This window comes from Microtus pennsylvanicus, chromosome 5, assembly GCF_037038515.1.
Source record: "Microtus pennsylvanicus isolate mMicPen1 chromosome 5, mMicPen1.hap1, whole genome shotgun sequence".
Taxonomy (NCBI): Eukaryota; Metazoa; Chordata; class Mammalia; order Rodentia; family Cricetidae; genus Microtus; species Microtus pennsylvanicus.
Window position 1 is genome coordinate 30,546,016 of NC_134583.1, and position 18,490 is coordinate 30,564,505.

An 18,490-nucleotide genomic window follows, 5' to 3' on the forward strand; every position below is an offset into this window, starting at 1 on the left:
GCTCCCAGGGGAGGGGAAGGTCCCTGGGTTCGGACACTCAGCCTGGCCCAACCTGGCCAGGACTCGGCGTGCCTAGGAGATGGAGAACGGCCAGCTAGGGTTGGAGGCGTCAGGCCTTGGTGGTCCTCTCCCTGCTGGATCTCAGAGCGGCTGTGGCTGTCACTGAGTGATGACTGCGAAGGCCCCGACGGTCACTGCGGTAGTCCCTAGCCCGCAAGCCCCAGGGCTCGGGAACCGGGAAATGAGCTCTCCCGGGCGGAGGCTGCCTCGCTGCTTTCAGTTTTCATTGAGGCTCGCTGGTTACTGTTTAACATCCCCACCCACGTTTCAGTTTGTTTAGTAAATCGATCTCACTGTGAGAGTCAGGCCCTGGCCCTGTCGCCATTGAGCAAAGCTAATATTCTCCCGGCATATGGTCCCCCAAAATCTTTGCTAGAGATCCTGGAAAACAAACAAACAAAACAACAAAATCCCTGGGCCACCTCTCCCGGAGCCCCACCCCAACTCCCGGCTGGCTGCAAACTTCCTGGCCCCAGGACGGTGCTCCGTGGGACACCGCGGTCAGGGCGGGTGGGGACCTTCTGCTGGGATGCGGCTCAAGCCGCGCAGCTGAGTGCGACGCGGGAGCTCCGGAGCCGCTGGCGTGGGTGAGTCGCTCCGCCCGCGCCCAGTGCCCGGGGATAACCCACTTCACGCTCGGCTGCTGTCTGGTACCGGGAGTCTCAGTTTCCCCAAGAGAGCGGTTGAGAAGCTGAGCACCCTGAACCCTAGGCCTGATATTATGTAAAGCAGACCAGATCACCCTAGGCCTTTTTCAGCCCAGGTGGACTGAAGAAAGGCTGGAGGATGCGGGAGTTAGAAAACCGCCAAGTCCTTGGCCTTGGAGAAGGAAAATAGAAGCTGCATTTGTTTGGGTGTTGAGAAAGCTTTGGTAGCTGTCGCTGGTCACGTGATTCCAAGAGCTGTTGATAGTGTTGGGGGAGTTTCCTGGGGTTTGGGGGGCTTTGGGTACTAGCTAGACTGGATATTAACAGACAATAAAGGTGTGAGGATTAGTGTTGGTGCAGAAGCATCCCCTGACCCCATGGTCTTTGCTTAAGTATGCTTCCATATATTCTTTCAGACATTTGGGAATGAGGCACCTTCTACTGATGCTTTTGGGGACAACTATGCAAGTCAGTAAAAGTGTCAGTTTCTTTGGGAAGATTTGACCTATTAGCTGATGAGTTAAACCTCATTTGGATTAAGTGACAGTCATTCAATGTCTAACGGGAAAAAAAATCAGTATGTGAGAAGATCTTAGAGCCCACTACCATGATCCCTACCCGAAGGGATGTGTTGTTAAGGGAGTCTGCAAACTGAGCTCATATATGCATCTCCAATATGCAAAAACAATCCCAGTTTTCATCTGAAGAGAAGAGCTGGAGAACACAAGTGAAGGAGCTTATCACCTTGTGGGATAGTCTGCAAATTGAAAGCCTCAGTGATGGCAGCATTTTCTGGTTTGGGCTTTAGTTACTTTATCCGGCTTGACAACTTATTTTACACGTGACTTATTTCTTTTCACAAGCATGTACTATTCCTCCACCTTGGCCGTCACTATTTGTCCGTAACCCTCTTCCTGCTCTGCCCCTCACCAGCTTCCTCTTTCTCATACTTCTGACTCAAGCATCTGATTTCCTGTGTCTGAGCTAAGTCAATGTTGGATTCCCTTGGTTGCACATCAAGTGATGGGGTGGGAGGCATAGGAGTTGCTGATAAGTTAGTCACTGACAGCTATTGGAAGCACGAAGGAAATAATAGCTACTTACATTCTCCTTGCTGGTCCTCTCAGTCTTCATTTGTGGCTCTACAAATACGGGGATATTCTCAGCAAGCTTTAGGAAGGCACAACCCTTAACCAAGATGTCACTGTAAAGATTTCAAGGGACTATTTATTCTGCGATTGTGGCTATACGCTTATGGAACAGCACAAGTTAATGTTAAAGATTGTTATTTTTAAAAGCGTACTCAGCATGCAAATGATAACTGTATTCAGAGTGTCCCATTATTAAACTTCAAAACTAACAGATTTTCAGCAAGAGAGTGCCAGCATCTTAAACATTGGCCCATATATATATATATATATATATATATATATATATATATATATATACACACACACATATATGTATATATATGTATATACATATATAGTGTTGCAAGCTCAGTAAGTTATTTCCAGTGGAGTACTACATTACTTTGAAATTCTTTGTTATTTTTATAAATTCCAGAAATAACACTAGTTTGTAAAACAACAGGCAATTTATAGTAAAATATGAAGGGAATGTCTGTCCTGTTATATATGGAGCCTTTGTTGACACTGGTTTTGTGTCTTCATTTATGTGTACAGATCATTAATGTTTAATGGCTTCAAAACTGAATAATGATTCATGTTATATTGAAGTACCTACTCTAAACTACCTATGCCTCAGTCACTGGGTACCAATTTTTAAGATGTTGTCAGTCTCTAGTTGAAAATTGCTTGTCAGTTTGGAGATTACCAAGTTTGGAGATTACATAGGCCATCCCTGGTTGGGTGAGTTCAAGAGTTTGAAAATTTTGCTTTGCAGGTTAAAGAAAGAAAGATTAGTAAAGTTTTGGAATGCTGTTCCCAAGGCTGGGGAAGTAGCATCATAAGGGTAGAACACTTTCTAGCAGGCCCTATGTCTGCAACAGCACCATCATATTTTTACCTCATAAAGGATGCTCCTGTGTTTATGACTATTCACCCAGATACAGGTTCCTGATACATGACAATTTCTACATCCCAGGTACCATTGATGACCTGAAAGTAGCTATGATCTGTGTTGCTAATGAATGCTATGCTTGTTCCTAAATGATTACTATAAAAGATTACTATCCACGTTCCTAAAAGAGGACTAACATCCTAAGGTCAAGGTATACTTTTAGTATACTTTTTTCTATTTAGTCTTCTTCATCTTCTTCTCTTCATTTTTTTCTTTTCTACTTCTCCTTCTCCTTTTTCTGCTTTTTTCCAAAAAGGATCTCATTTGTTCTCCACTGGCCTGGCCTTCAGATAGCTTTGTTGATGACTTTGAACTTAGGAATCTTTCTGCTTCTATCTCTCCCTTTCTAGGATTGCAGGTGTGTACCATTATCCCTGATGTAGGTGATGAGGGAGGGTGAACTCAGGGTTTTCTGTAAGCTAGGCAAGCACTCTACACAGTGAGTGAGCTATATTCTCAGCTTTCTTGATTTTTACATACAGGGTAGCCCAGGTTCACAGAGATTTTCCTGTGCTGCGATTGCGGCCACCATGCCCTGCTGAATTCTTTAAAAATTATGTGATCAATTTCCAAAAGATGAGAGTCTTCAAATCTGGCATGCCAGAATATCTTTGATAATCCTACCCCAGGAGATAGTGATAAGAAGGGCTAAGCCCTCAGGTGACTTCTTCAAAGCTATGGAGTGACCTCACTGGTGACCTTGATAGAGCATGAATGCTGGGTTATAGTAGCCTTTTCCAGCATTGCACCTTGAGAGTGTCTGCCTTAAATTCCTCACTTTGTACCATTTCTTCAAAGGAATAAACATGGGAGTGAGGAAGACTTCCATCAGTGAAGAGCTTACCACACAAGCAAGAGGGTCTGAATTTGCTCCGTAGAACCAATGTTGAAAAACCAGGCATGGTAACGCAGACCCCTGTAATCTCAACACAGAGGATGCAGAGAAAAGTGGATACCTGGGGTTTCTGTTCCAGGCAGTCAGCCCTAATCTGTAAACCCCAGGCTGAACAGATACCATAACTCAAAAACACAGAGTGGAAGGTGCCTGAGAAGCAAACGCTATGTTTTTCCTCTGGCCTCCATTCACACTTATGAGTGGATGCACAAATATGTAAACATGAGCTCCTATATATAGGTAGACATAGAAATCAAAGAAGTACATATTTTTAAAGAAGTTACCCCTTGTAGGGAGGAATAGGTGCTTATACTGTCATGCATACTTGTAGCTGTGAATCTGCCTCTCCTTGGAGGGAATTACCCTCTTCTTTGTCAACCCTGCCATTCATTCATGTGCAGGTGTGTGTGTTTTACACATATGAGTTACTCCATAGCTGGATCAGTTAAAGAACCAACACACACACACACACACACACACACACACACACACACACACACACACACACACTTTAGTTAATATTGAGTTCTTAATGAATAGGTGATATTGTTCTAAGTCATTTTCATGTATTTTTCAGATCTTTTTGGTAATTCTGCATGATCAGTATTAATTTTCTCTTTATCTTACTAACAGTACAAATAAAGCATAAAGAAAAAAATTTGAGTATGACATTCACAAGGGTCAAAGTTGGGGATTCACGTACTGCCATGTGACTCTGAGCCAGAAAGTAACCCTGGATGTTCCACATAGCCATCCAGTTGTTGAAGCCACAGATGTTCTCAAACAAAGAAGTGAGAGCTGAAACCTTGATGCCACAGGCAAAGCCGACTTCCCCTGCTCTTGGTCCGGGAAGGTACATCTAGGTCACCAAACATAGGTGAGAAATAGCATTTAAGTCACCAAGCATAGGTGGGAACTAGCGACAGACCTGTGCCTGGTGTGTCATGTGCAAAACTCCACGCTGCCATTCTTGAATACTGATGTAAGTGGCCCAACATGCTCTTGTCCACTCACCTCAAGAACACCTCAAGGAGCAGCTCTACCCATACTTGTCAGCCTGTGCTTTAAGACGCTGTGGTGAACTGTGTTTGCGCTTTATGTGGTAGAGCCAGCTGAGGGTATGGAGTGCTCCATCCCTCTGACTACCTTTTATGTGATCATGGTGGCTTTCTGGAACGGGCATAAGTAGTTCAAAATGTATTCCAATTGTATTCACAATGGAGTGCAAAACGATTTGTGATATTTTTGTTGTTTTGTTTAGCTTTGTTTTTTTGAGGCAGGTTTCTCTGTGTAACCTTGAGATTAGTCTGCCTCTGCCTCCCAAATGCTGGGATTGCAGGCATGTGACATTGCTTCAAATAGCAATGCTCTTTGAATACACACACACACACACACACACACACATATATGTATGTATGTATTATGTATTCATGTGTGGTTGTGCAAGTAGATATGTGCAAGCCAGAAAAGGATGTCAGATTTGTTGGAGCTCGAGTTACAAGTGTCATGAACTCACTAATGTTGTTGGTGGGGACCAAAACCTGGTCTTCGGCAAGGACTGTGTGCTATTTTAGCAGCTCAGCCATCTTTTCAGCCCTGATTTATATTAAATCATTAAATGTTACTTATTTTTATTTGCTCTTACCTCAGAGATTGTTATTTGTATATAAGCAAACAGAGGACATATGGCTTTAGCAGTCTATGGACCCCTAAAAACCTAGCCAAGCTATCTGACAAGCCTTGGAACTCCAGTGATGCCTGCATAGACTGTCTCTTTGTTCACAGAACTTTTGGCTTTCAAGTGGAAAAGAAATTTACCCCAGCCTAGTTTATTAGATCGGAATATGTGTTTGGGCTTTGGCATGACCTGTGTGTAAATCTCAGTTGTGTAGAGAACAAGTCACTTCATGTATGTGTGCATCAGCTCAAAGGGTTGTGTTCTGAGAACCATATTCTCTTACTCTCAAGTTATGTGTGAATTCTTACATCATCGATATGAGGTACTTTATTTGTCGAGGAGCCATACTCAGGTATAATAACAAAAAAAGTTGGCAAAAATCTAAGTAGTATACCATCTGTTCTGACTATGTTGGGTTAGATCATCCGGACCTGGTTACTTAATTTTTCAAAGTATTTTGCAACTTCTGTGTTTACATTCTACACTGTACATTGTAGGATATTTTTCTTTCTTCTTTTTCTACGAAATTTGTGGAATGTATAATTTAAAAATATTATACTTTCTGGGCTATAGAGATGGCTGGGTAGTTAAGAGCTATGTCTGTTCTTTCCAAAGACCTGTGTTCAACTCCCAGAACCCAGCAGCTGACAACTGAATTCCTGCTCCAGGAGATTCAATACTCTCATACAGACATATATGCCAGCAAAACACCAATATACATAAAATAAAAGTTAATAAATCATAAAAAATTTTAAAAATATATTGTTCTTCCTTATTTTAGCTATCATGGTTATGGTTTGCAAATGAAGCTGATTAGTATTAATTTAGAAATAAGTTATAGGCATAGTACCAAGGGCATAGAAGGCAAATAGAAAGAATAGTTGCCTAGAAAGCAAACAGAATTTAGTATCCCCACCCTCAAACATAAATAATCTACTGGGAAGACAAACATATGCAGTAGTCAGGATGGAATATAGGGTGTAATTGCCATAAAGCTGTAGAAAATGGAAGCGAAAATGCATTTAGTTTGGATCATCTAGAAAGATTTCATGGAGGAATTAATTCTGTTCTGATTAGAACTTGTTGGGGAGAATCAGAAAAGTGTTGGATGCTGGGAGATTTCACCTGGAGGAGAAGTTGAAGTATATGTTGGGGGGAACCCAGAACCACAGGGTGGCAATAGTGAATTTGGGTGACAATGATTACAACTAGTTGGCTATTTGAAGGAAGCCATCAAACTATTTAGTAGATTGGATTTTGACTAGTTTTTAGATTGACAGCATTTTGGAGTATGGATAAAACGCGCGATATGAGAGACAGGGTGAAGAGCTCGAAGCTTCAACCAGATGTAAGATGGTGCATTGGTGATTAGGAGATAAGGGTGGTGTTTAGACCGCGAGAGAGTCGGAGAGGCTGAAGCCTGCGGAAACAGCATTCTCTAAGCTTGTGTAGGCTCAGGGTACTGAATTCTGCTGGCTTTCTAGGCAGCTAGTCTTTCTACGTGTCTTTCATGCTGCTGGTACTGTCCCTGTGACTTAATGCTTGCCACATCGATGTGGCCTGCTTCAAGAGTAACGAAACATTTATTTGAGCGTGGTCATCCCAATGGTAGTGTTTCAGCTATTGTTTCCCTACATGGGCTCGTGATAAAATTTGATCTGCTCAGCAAAGCTGAAGTTTATTCTGTCATTCATGAAAAATGTCTCATATTTACAAAGAACGTTGTTCACTATTTTTGGTTAATTTTTAGCTAAGTAATTTTTATTTCCAACAAGAATTTTTATAACTGGCAAGGACTGCCTTTTCTGAGCCCTAGCAGCCTAACCAGTTCTAAGGTAACAGAGCCCGGTAGGAAGGAACTCTCCTCTGCTGGAAACCGTGTGTTAATCTCCTAATGTGCTCACTAAAAAGGCTGGCCTTCCATCACCGGACCCCTCGTAATGTGACCTGGAATCGCTACAAGCACGGATCTCTCTGTTTGATATCAATTAGTTGAGGTAGAACGGTTCGTTTAGCTCCTTGGATGCACTGCGTTATCATGCGCCTTCAGAGGTGACATTTCTACCAGGTGGAACGCTCTTTCGCCAGCCGCCACTGTCTCACCTGACTCCATCCTTCCAAGCGAATTGCCACTTACGTTTCAAGTCTTCACTTCCAGGCCACTTTAAACATGTTTCCCCACTTCTCACCCCCACATGTCATTTTAATTGCAGCTTGTTCTTTCTCTGGCCTGTTAATTTTTAACTTCATAAAGCATGGTGGTTACATGTTTGATGACTATCAACTGAATATTAGGTCTCTGATGACAGGGCCTATCATTAGGAACGCCTGCCCTTTGGGGTGGGTGTTTATTTGAGACTTTACTGACTGAATGTGGACCTGTATTGAGAAGCGAAGTGACACATTGATCACGGAACCAAACCATGTATTGAGAGACTTACTTTAAAGCACAGCCTACTATGTTGTGGGTTAAGCCATGGTCATCGTCTAGGTTTCTCATGTCTGGGGGGAATACACATAAGAGAATTACCAGTCACTGAGATGTACAGAATAGTTTAGTCCTGGAAAAATATTACAGATACCTGGTGCGAGGCCCATTAACTCTTCTTGAAAGAACTTACAAAGAAATGGTGTGTGAATTATGTATTGTTGTGTTCACTAAAATACTGTTTAAAAATAAATTTCTGTGAATTGTGACATATACACACAACCTTGTAACCATTCACACAAGGTAAATAACAAACATTTCTGCATCCTTACCCTCAAATCCATCCCTTGTGCCCCCAGGCAGTGAGCATCCTCTGCCACTCCCAGCAACCTAATCTGAACTCAGTCCAGTGCTGCCTATTCCAGAATACCATAAAAAGGGAATCAAGAAGTATGTAGGCTTATGTGTTTGTTTCTTTATTTGTTTGAATTTATTACAACAATTGTAAGATTTATTTATGTTGTTATATCTGGTAGCATTTTCTTTCTTTGGGGGAACAAAATCCCAGATTTATGAGGTATAATTGACATGTAATAAAGTGCATATATTCAAAGTACATAGTTTGAAAAACCTTGTCAGGTATATACACACATCTGAAACCGTCATCACAATAAAGATAGTATGTCTAACACACCAATAGCTCTTTCATGCTATTCCTTACGTAAGCCCTCCCTCTTGTTGGTCTCCCAGTGTGTCTACTTTCCATCACTACCATTAGTTCTCCTGGCCTAGGGTCTTGCACCCAGGAGATCCTACAGTGCTGTCTCTACTTGGTTTCTTTCATGCACATTAGTAAGTTCACTATGTTCATTATAAGTGTCAGTAGTTCAGTTTTAAAGTTTATGCTGATGAGCATGACGTCCCGCAGAAATGGCACAATTTGTTTGCTTAATCACTTGTTGGTGAACGTTGGCTCCTTTCCAGTCTTAGGCTACTTCAAATAAAACCACTATGGACATTCTTGTACAAAGTCTTTGTGTGCACATCTGCTTTTGTTTGTTTCATAAAATTCCCCAGGAGTAGAAAGTGGTTCTTACATAACAACTCATTTGTTGGGTTCCAGAGTGAGTGCTAATGTTTTATATTCTAGTGGGTATCACTGGAGATTTACAGACTCTTCACATCCTTACCAACCACGAGTATGCAAGGCCTTGAATTTAGATATTCTTGAAGAATGGTGTGATGCCAAATGCAATTTTAATTTTTATTTTCCTTGTGGCTAAAGAGGCTGAGAATCTCTCTGTGACTTGGTAAAGAAACTGAAGATTTGCTGGGAGAACTATTCTTCAAAACTTTTTAATTGAATTGTTTCCCTTTTAAAGTGTAATGTGTTTGTTTGTCTATCATCTACTATCTATCTATCTTAAGGATATGTCATTAGTAAGGTAGAGCTTTCGAAAATATTTTCTCTTCACATGAATTAATTCTGATTAAAAGTAGGATTCGGCATAAAGAAAAAGACAGTCGCAAGTATTACCAACACAAGTGTGAATAACACATACAAATGGGAAAAAAATAAGGTCTGTTTTATGAAGCTACAAAATGCAGCAAAGGGGGAAATAGCAGTAGATGGCATGTTTAAAAGTATAAGGAGATTGAATATCAAGACCTTTACATAGCATCCTATAGAGTCTAGACTTGTTTCTGTGAGCAGTGATGCAAAGCCATCAGTATAACGGTACTGAGAACAGGAACTGAGCATGAAACTTTATAGAAGTCCTTCAAATGCGCAGTCAATATTAACCAAGTTTTTGATTCAGTGTCTTCTCTCTCTCTCTCTCTCTCTCTCTCTCTCTCTCTCTCTCTCTCTCTCTCTCTCTCTCTCTGTGTGTGTGTGTGTGTGTGTGTGTTCTGTCTGTCTCTCTGTGTGGGCGTGTGTTTGTAAACATTTAAGGACATGTGCAGACGAGAGACATGGTGCACTGCTGTATTTGGAAAATGAAAATTCACAGTTATCATAGAATGGTTAGGGGGAAAAAAAATCCCCAAACCCCAGAGATATTCTAGCTGCTGTTTATTTTTGTAGTTGTTTTCTTTTTTAAGTGTCTTTTGAGGACCAAAGTGAAATCAAATCTGTTTGTTAATTGGTGAAGTGGAAAAAGCAACAGTCCAACCAAATCTTCTGTTTTTAGAGTGCTATTCATGTTTGCATCTCACATGGAGTTTGGAGAGCTCACTTTTTCAAACAGTGGTTTGGTTCAATACATTTTGTTGACATTTTTCTGCTCAGGGCCTTGACTTCTCTGCCCACACTGGGCCTGTGTTGCTGCACAATTTGTACCTCCAATGGCTGATGTCACAAGCCTGAAAAAGCATGTGCAGTTTGGAAAACAACCTCTCTCCTCCCTTCACGCCTTCACTCATTCCTTTTTCATTTCTCCCTCTGTCCTTCCCTCTTCTTTCCCTCCCTCCCTCTACTGTTTTCTTCCTTGCACTTGGAAGTATCAAAGGCTTCTTATTTGCTACTTATCTTTTTTCTTGATGTTTTTAACTTTCATAGATTCTTTTCAAGGTAAAGTAACAAGGAGGTTATAATCCAGATGAAGTGAGTTAATTGCTCTCAGTGTAGGACTTTTTAGGCTGGAGAAATGTCCCAGTGGTTAGGAGTACTGGCTGCTCTTCCAGAGAATCTGAATTTAATTCCCAGCACCCACACGCCAGTTGATAGGCATTTGTAACTCCAGGTTCAAGAGGTCAGATTCCTTCTGTCCTCTCAGGGTACCAGGCACACGTAACTAAAATACCCATATCCATAAAATAAAAATAAAAATGATTTTTTACCTAGACTATAAAAATGATTATAAATTGATTATGTACAGTGTATCTGTATGTGTTACCATATGTTATTTATTAGTCACACCTTTTGTGAAATCCTTTAGTATACACATGTTAAAACTGGTCATGGATTAAATATATATTACTTAGACATTTGGGGATCATATAGATACTGGAACCAAATTGACTTAGCCTATATGGCACTGTGCACATCAGCTAACTTAACTGAGAATTGCTTTGTGTAAACTCCAAGTGATCTTTATAATAAAAACCTGGAGTCAGATATAAGTGTTATTGCTGAAAGATCAGAGATGTAGAGCAGCCAGCCACTAGTTCTTACCTCTACTAAATCCTCCGACTAACAGGGCAATCCAGTCCCTACAGATGCTCAGGCTGAATGCAATGAACTCCTATTTCCTCCCACTTTATATTCCACTCTCCACCCAGCCATCTCCTTTCCTGTCTCCACCTTATTAATTTTGGAAAAAGGCATGTGAATCCCAAGTACTGGGATTAAAGATATGAGCCACCACAGACTGACTTTGTTTCTCTTTGAGACCTGAAGAATCAATGTAGTATAGCCCAGGGTGGCCTTGAACTCACAGAGATCTGTTTGCCTCCATCTACTGAGTGCTGAGATTAAAGGTGTGTGCTACTACTGCCTGGCCTCTATGTCTAACTAGTGTGGCTAACTCCACATGCTGATCTTCAGGCAAGCTTTATTTGTTAAAGAACAAAATAGCACCACACTTTTTTATTTTTAAAAAAGGTTACAACTATTATAAAAATATATATAATAACTATATTCCATATTTACAGGAAATAAATAAGCAACAAAATCTAGTCCATTTGCATTTGACAAATTCAGACAAAATACTACATTATCTATCATATCTTGGTGATTCCAAAGACTTGTACCTAATTTGCTTTATATCCTAACTTACATTACCATCCAGAACTTTCTTTTGATTTTTCTCAACCGTATACTCTTTATACCTCTTTAGCAAAATTCTTTTCTGAGTCTGGTAAACAAGGGAAACTATAGCAAAATTTTTTTTCTCAGTCTGATAAACAAGGGAAACTATAATTATAACTATCTAGTCTTTAACTCCCTCTGAGACCTGAGAAAAAAATAATATTAACTGAGTAAGCAGGGAGTAGAAGCAGGAGACTTCCAAATTATGTGAGAAATTACAGAAAAAAAGCTTGGATAGTCACTCAAGTGTCCTCTGTAAAATTGGCCATCCATCTTCAGCTTACAGGCCTAAAATATTCAATGGATTTTTCAATGAAGCAGGAATTTTAAAGGACTGTCCTACCTTGTCTTGGTAAAGATCAGCAGTCCTTTCTTTTGTGTCCTACTTGTCCAATTTTGACAGCATAATGTCATCAGTCAAGGTAAGGGTGCTTTCTTGCCGAGTGGTTTACTTTTGTCATAAAGAAGGGAAACTCGTGGAGTTTCTTTGATGCCTATCATTTTTTAAATAGATTGGTAATGCCAGGAGCAGACATATCTCATTGTCATAAAAAAGAACCTATGTAATTAAAACATCTTAAATACCATATTCTGTATATCTCTGAAATGTTTGAAGATGATTTTTCTGTCTAACATTTATCTTTGTTTGCTCTTGAAAACAGTCCTAATATTACTACAAGTTTGATTATAATAGGTGACAAATTACTAATCGGAGTTATAAATTTGTATTACATTGTTAAATGAGCTGCATAGGTACAATGCCTTGAACAAGAGTAGAAATGTATATACAGTATGTTCTAGCAAAAATAGTGTTAAATTTGTATAAATATAGAAATCCATATAAATGAAAAATATTTAAGACAATTAGTTGCTTTTTGGTTTAAAAGCAGATTCAATATTCTACTCTTATCCTATCTTATCTATATTCCTCTTTTTTCAAAACAGGAACTCTGAATCTAATCACCTTTGTTCAGTTTTTCCTGACCATTACCAATAACCAAGAGAGAATAGATAATGGAGTATTTTTCCTGAATTTGTCAAATGCAGATGGACTAGACATTGTTGATATACATATTGCCTGTATATATTGTATATAGTTATATATAGTTTTATATACTTATATATTTATTTTTCTTAGTTATAACCTTTTTTTTTTATTTTTTAGACAGAAAGGGGGAAATGTTTTGTTTGTTCTTTAACAAATAAAGCTTGCCTGAAGATCAGAGTGTGGAGCTAGCCACATTACTTAGCCAAAGAGGCCAGGCATTGGTAGCACACACTTTTAGTCCCAGCACTCAGTAGACAGAGGCAAACAGATCTCTGTGAGTTCAAGACCACCCTGGGTTATACTAGATTAACCAGGTCTCAAAGAGAAACAGAGTCAGACTGTGGTTGCTCACACCTTTAATCCAGTACTTGAGAGTCACATGTCTTTAATCCCTACACTAAGGAAGTGGAGACAGGAGAGGATATGGTTGCATAGAGAGAGGAATATAAGGCAGGAGGAGACCAGAGTTTATTGCATTCAGTCTACTCTGAAGATTTGTAAGGACAGGATTGCCCCCTTGGTCTGAGGATTCGGAAGAGGTAAGAAGTAGTGACTGGTTATTCTGCTTCTATCTCCTTTCAGCATTAACCCCTATATCTGACTCAGAGTTTTTATTATTAATACCAATTAGAATTCAAGCTACAGTCCAGTGCAGTGTGATGAGACTTACTGGGCACTTAGAGCACCCAGTATGTCCAGCTAAAAGCAAATACACATACTCAATAAATATTGAGACTGTTTGTAATCTTGATTCCTTATATTGAGTTAATATTCCCATGCTTGTATCCCTATTTTCACTGATTTGATATACAAACACTACTATAATCATCAACTACTGTGACTAATTATTTTCTGTGTGTCATGCAGTAAAATCCACACACATGTGCCCTTATATAATCTTTCTGCCAAGTTTACATGGAATAAATGGCAACTATCTCCATTTTAAAATGAGGTAACCAAGAAAGAGATAGTCTCAGTTGCTATTTGAGACCTTATAGCCCGTATCAGGATTAAACATGATTCAAGACCCCTCGGCTCCATGGTTCATGGAGTTCAACTGATGATTTTAAAACATGAAATCAGTTTGGGAGCTGATTAATCTCCTCTCACTTTGTACAGTATCTTCTAAAGCTAAAACTAAAATAAAGTAATTTTACTTTCTTGTACTTTGTACCTTATTATTATTTATCTAAAATATGAATGGTTTTACTATTCTCATTTAAATGTATATTAATTTTCTGTCTCATTTTACACATGTTTGTTGAGATAGGATCTTGCCATCCTACAGCTCATAGCAACCCACAATCCTCCTGCCTCAGCCTCCCAAGTGCTGGGATTTAGGGTTGGATCATCTATGTCTGGCTTTGGAATTTCATTTATAAACAAAATTTTTGCAGACTGACTTCTGAGATATGTTAGCATAGACTGCAAAACACCAATTTCAAGCTTTCAACAAAAGAAAACTAAATTTAGTATATCAGGAATAAAAGTCATACCAGCCATATGTTTGATGAAATAAAATCTGATTCTTATGTGGTCTGAAAACTTGTCTATGAAGAATTCCGCACAATGGGTTGAAACATTGTGAATATTCATTCAATTGTAAATGTGTAAATCACATTCAATTGTAAATCACATCCTCAGTGATCACAATGATTCGTTTAAATTTTCTTTGATTAGTAACTACTAAATCAAAAAACTTCCCAGGAAACAGTTTCAGTAGTGTATGTATATTGAACGCTGATTTATTTTCTTCATTTGGGTAATCAACACCTTTCCAAACAGAGAATGAAGCTACCTGAAATATCGTCAGCATGGGGACACTGAGTGAGGAATGTGAATATCTATGTGTGCACACAAGGGTCACAGAGTCACTTTCTAGTTTTATTGCCAGGTAGTGGAGGGCATAAACTCCTCTCTTTACAGTCCTGTAATCTGAAAGTTCATGGTCAAGGCAACAGTAGGTTTTGTGTTTCTTTGCAGACCTCCTTCCTGGCTTTGAAGAGGACTGCCTTTACTTTGCAGGCCTCACAAGGTTGCCTCTGGGCCTGTGGGTCTGTGTTCTAATCTTGGTTTATAAAAACAATAGGACTCACCCATATCACCTCCTTTGAACTCAATTACCTTGTTAAAGGTCCTATCTCCATAGACAGTCACTGTCTAAGGAAAGGATGTAGAAACTTTCTTTTAGGCCACCAACCAGCTCCAAAATCATGACGCAGAGACTTATTAGTTATGAACGCTCGGCCTTATTTTATGCTTGCTAGTCCCACTAACTCTTATAACTTAAATTAACCTATTTCTGTTCTTCCTTGTTTTGCCTTGGGGCTTTTTACCTTTCTTTCATTCCTAATGTTCTACTGCATGTCTGGCTGGCTGCTGCTGACTGGCCGCAGGCGTCTCCATTGATTCTGCCTCATTCTCCTCTTGTTCTCTCCTCCAGATATTAGATTCCTCCTATTCATTCTCTCTGACCCCAGCTGTACCTAATCCTCTACTGCCTAGCTATTGGCTGTTCAGATGTTTATTAAATCCATCAGGTGCCTTAGATAAACAAAGTGAAACAGCAACACAATTCTACATAATTAAACAAATGCAACATAAACAAAATAACATCCCTTTACCTAATTATACAAATGCGTCATAAACAAATACGCTACACCTTTATGTAGTTAAAGTAATATTCGGCAACAAAGGATCTTAGGACTTCCGCATGTGAATGCTGCCCTCTCTCACCCTTAGATGACGCAGTGCAGAAGGCACTTTGCCCATATCTGCAGGAGAAGCACAAAGTGATGAGCTAATCTCAGTACCACTTCAGATATTTGAACCCTTCTTAGGCTATATGTACTTATTTGTTTCAGATTATAAGTGAAATCAATCTAATGTAAATATATAAACCCTAGACCAGTTAGAGCGATCTCTAGATAGGTTTTCTTTGTACCTCATCCCAGATCCTTGTGTTCCTCACCACTGCATTCTGTACCCTTCTTTTTGAACAGGACCTCTTGCTAGGTCAAAAGGCAAAACTGAAGTAGCTAAAAGATGACACCTAGGTTTGGGGTCATTATTAAGATTTAAAACAAAGGGTCTCCAGTGAGCAACCCATTCATATCTGCTAGCTTTACCTAACATTTATGCAGATTGCTACTTCTGTATAATAACTCTTTCCACATTGGCTTGAGTGTGAGGGGTGCAGGGTTTAATCAAGAGGCAGCAGAAGGAAGTGTTGTAGGAGGTGTGTTTGTGTCACTGACCAGAAATCAGGCCGACAGCCAGAGCAGGGCCTACAAGAGGCTTCTTTTCTTTCTTTCTTTCTTTTTTTTTTAAATTTATTTTTTTTATTGAGAAAAGGAAGAAAAAAATACCAAGTTTCCACCTCCACCCAGCCTCCCATTTCCCTCCCCCTCCTCCCACCCTTCTCCCCCTCCTCCCACCCTTCTCCCCCTCCCCCCACTCCTTTCCCCCTCCCTCTCCAGTCCAAAGAGCAGTCAGGGTTCCCTGCCCTGTGGTAAGTCCTAGGTCCTCCCCCCTCTGTCCATATCTAGGAAGGTGAACATCCAAACTGGCTAGGCTCCCACAAAGCCAGCACATTACGTAGGATCAAAACCCCGTGCCATTGTCCTTGGCGTCTCATCAGCCCTCATTGTTCGCCATGTTCAGAGAGTCCGGTTTTATCCCATGCTTTTTCAGTCACAGTCCAGCTGGCCTTGGTGAGCTCCCAGTAGATCAGCTCCACTGTCTCAGTGGGTGGGTGCGCCCCTCGTGGTCCCGCCTTCTTTGCTCATGTTCTCCCTCCTTCTGCTCCTCATTGGGACCTTGGGAGTTCAGTCGAGAAGCAGATTTAATGTGTCTTTCAGACTCTGGCTCCTTAGATAGGCCTGTCACCTTCTTCTTAATCTAAAGAGATGTGTTCAAGTAAAAAAGTTTTGAGTTAATGTGTACAAATATTTCCAGGCTGCTAAACTGCATCCCTGTTGACCTCATGGAAGGTTAGATCCACAGAAGACTTTCATCTGTGGTGAAAGACAAGCAAAGATCATCAACCAACTGCAAGATTCCTTTGTGGGAATCTCTTGTGCTCTGATTAAAAGAGATGAAGTTTTAAAGCTACAGAGGGGACTTTTTGTGCTTAATGTTGAAGGTGAAACAGATTGCTTCAGTGTTTTTCAAGTATTTATTTTAATTTCAGACAGTTCACATGGCATGAAAACTCCTCAGCCCTCTTTGTCCCACAATTTCATGTTAAAAGTAAAGGCAGCTGCCAAGCTTGGGTGTTGGAACCTTGTGGTCACTCCTATGAGTGTGTGTGAAGGATGGATGGTTGGTGGGGTGTGTATGTCTTTAGGTATCCTGCAGAAATAGTGTAGGAACAGTAGTTAAGATGTTTAGAGCTAATTGGTAAGTCTTGATTTGTGGCTTTTACATTTCTCTCAACTGAAGATTTTCTTTTTTAAGCTGAGAACCGAATCCAAAGTCTTGTACTTAGAGACCACTGAGCTAACACCCACAAATCTACTTTTAAAGAGAAAAACATTCTATTATTTTTAAGTGTGTGTGTGTCCACAGAGGCCAGAAAAAAAAAGCACAGGATCTCGTGGAACTGAAGTTCAAGGTGGTTGCATACTGCCGCATACATGTGCTGAGAACCAATACATGCTCTGAAACACTGAATCTTTCCCCAAGTTCCCAAATGAAAAAGTTTCAAAGTTGAATTATATTAAATATTTTAGATATCCCAGTATTTTATCCATGTGTATATTCATATTGGCATACCCCACCAAATGTCCAGCTTTCTAAGAAATGATCCTGGCCTTCTGTCCAGGCAGATTAGCTTGTTGAGTACACTATGTTCTGTAGCTTTCTAGTTTCCTAGTGTGTCTTTACATGAATATATAAAAAGTAATTTACCAAACCTCTATTGTTAATCACTTACATTGTTAGAAATAAAACTGTCCTGCACATATATTACTTTCTTTCACTGGACCAAGGCTCATTTTGTTATTACGTTCCCAAGGGTAGAATTTCTAGGTCCTATTGAGACACATATACTCAGCCAATTTTAATCTCTTAATATTTAAGGGTAATTTAAAGTATGAGTACAAACACTTCTATTTTGTGAGTTGGTAATGATACTATGCCATTAGTCAAAAGGGGAGAAGGTTATTTAGGAAAGTGATGTCAAAGTTGAACTTAGAAATTCAAACAGAATTTTAAATATGAATATAAATATTTTTGTTTTAGAATTGGTAAAAGCATGCTCCCATTCAAAAGGGAATGGGATTAAAGAATTAAGGAGAATAGAGTCGAGGCTAAAAATTCAAAGAATGTATCCTTCTTGTTTTGGTCATTGAGTTTTGTAGGAATTTACAATACGCCCGAACTATGCAATATTTGTTCTCATAACTATTTCCTAAGAGCTAGACTTTTATTATTATCATAATCTCTGCTTTGGTTGTTGTTGCCTTTCACCTCCATCCTCATGCATTTCTTTATGGCATTGTTTTTGCCTGAAATGGTGTCCTTGCCTGGTCTCTTTCCCTACCTCCCCACCCCAACATGCTGTAACATTCCTCACTTAGTACTGAGCACACATGACTCACTGACAAACTGGTGTTTTTGCTAAGGAAGGAAGTGGGAACATGCCCTGCCGAGATGGTTACCATGCAATTCATAAAAATATCCAAATGGCCACCTAAGCACACCTATGATAATTCAGTGCATTTTTTTAATTCACTTACAAACAACACTAAGTTTTGAGGAACTGAGGCTGTTCACCATAAGTTCAACTCAGTGTTCAGATCATTTTAGTATAATTTTTCTTAGATTAATTTGATGCTT

The 18,490-nt window shown here is 39.8% G+C and overlaps 1 protein-coding gene across 4 annotated transcripts in view; it reads left to right on the top strand.

The window, feature by feature from the left end:
• Window positions 1–367: 367 nt before the first annotated feature.
• Window positions 368–18,490, top strand: part of Hnf4g (hepatocyte nuclear factor 4 gamma) — a 147,346-nt gene continuing 129,223 nt past the window's right edge. For 2 of the 4 annotated variants that reach the window (XM_075971453.1, XM_075971454.1), the window contains exon 1: window positions 368–647. The gene's annotated coding sequence lies outside the window, so the exon portion shown is untranslated. The remainder of the gene's footprint in view (window positions 648–18,490) is intronic. The other 2 variants (XM_075971455.1, XM_075971452.1) reach the window with 2 other exon arrangements.